The sequence below is a fragment of the Trypanosoma cruzi genome (genome assembly GCF_000209065.1).
Source record: "Trypanosoma cruzi strain CL Brener chromosome Unknown tcruzi_1047053468835, whole genome shotgun sequence".
Classification (NCBI taxonomy): domain Eukaryota; phylum Euglenozoa; class Kinetoplastea; order Trypanosomatida; family Trypanosomatidae; genus Trypanosoma; species Trypanosoma cruzi.
The window spans coordinates 1-934 of NW_902606.1; the positions used below are offsets into that span (position 1 = coordinate 1).

The 934-nt window shown below is 55.0% G+C and overlaps 5 non-coding genes across 5 annotated transcripts; all 5 read right to left on the bottom strand.

The window, feature by feature from the left end:
- Positions 1-18: 18 nt before the first annotated feature.
- Tc00.1047053468835.10 lies at positions 19-87 on the bottom strand. The gene has a single exon (XR_008254782.1). It is a non-coding gene; the product is annotated as an H/ACA snoRNA, TC8C2H1 (small nucleolar RNA).
- Positions 88-281: 194 nt separating this feature from the next.
- Positions 282-373, bottom strand: Tc00.1047053468835.20. The gene has a single exon (XR_008254783.1). It is a non-coding gene; the product is annotated as a C/D small nucleolar RNA (snoRNA), TB8C2C1 (small nucleolar RNA).
- A 34-nt stretch (positions 374-407) lies between these two features.
- Tc00.1047053468835.30 lies at positions 408-476 on the bottom strand. Its single transcript, XR_008254784.1, has one exon. It is a non-coding gene; the product is annotated as an H/ACA snoRNA, TC8C2H1 (small nucleolar RNA).
- A 194-nt stretch (positions 477-670) lies between these two features.
- Positions 671-763, bottom strand: Tc00.1047053468835.40. The gene has a single exon (XR_008254785.1). It is a non-coding gene; the product is annotated as a C/D small nucleolar RNA (snoRNA), TB8C2C1 (small nucleolar RNA).
- A 33-nt stretch (positions 764-796) lies between these two features.
- Tc00.1047053468835.50 lies at positions 797-865 on the bottom strand. Its single transcript, XR_008254786.1, has one exon. It is a non-coding gene; the product is annotated as an H/ACA snoRNA, TC8C2H1 (small nucleolar RNA).
- Positions 866-934: the final 69 nt, after the last annotated feature.

Sequence of the window (934 nt, forward strand, 5' to 3'; positions counted from 1 at the left end):
GCCCAGCACACCGCGCGCTGCTCTCCCTTCACCGTTCATCGTCCACACGCTCACGAGGAAGGGAGCGAGACGAGCGAAGTGCAGGTGGTGTCGAGTAATAATGGTACTAGTTGGGAATCAAGGCAGGATGTCAGCGGATGACGCTTAACAAAGCTCGCTCACGGCATCTCGGCAAGAGGAGCCAAAGCTCCCCGGGCGATGTATATATTGTGCATCATGTGGGTCATTCAGTCATGCATGAGGACGATGAACTTTGCAGTGGGGAGAATAGAATGGGTGCGACTCAGCTTTCAAGGACTCGAGTGATGCTCTCATGTGGACCCGTATGCGGGGATCTCTCGGACATATGCTTGTTCTCGTCGACATCATTGCAAATTCCGGCCAATGGGGCCCAGCACACCGCGCGCTGCTCTCCCTTCACCATCCATCGTCCACACGCTCACGAGGAAGGGAGCGAGACGAGCGAAGTGCAGGTGGTGTCGAGTAATAATGGTACTAGTTGGGAATCAAGGCAGGATGTCAGCAGATGACGCTTAACAAAGCTCGCTCACGGCATCTCGGCAAGAGGAGCCAAAGCTCCCCGGGCGATGTATATATTGTGCATCATGTGGGTCATTCAGTCATGCATGAGGACGAAGAACTTCGCAGTGGGGAGAATAGAAGGGGTGCGACTCAGCTTTCAAGGACTCGAGTGATGCTCTCATGTGGACCCGTATGCGGGGATCTCTCGGACATATGCTTGTTCTCGTAGACATCATTGCACATTCCGGCCAACGGGGCCCAGCACACCGCGCGCTGCTCTCCCTTCACCATCCATCGTCCACACGCTCACGAGGAAGGGAGCGAGACGAGCGAAGTGCAGGTGGTGTCGAGTAATAATGGTACTGTTGGGAATCAAGGCAGGATGTCAGCGGATGACGCTTAACAAAGCTCG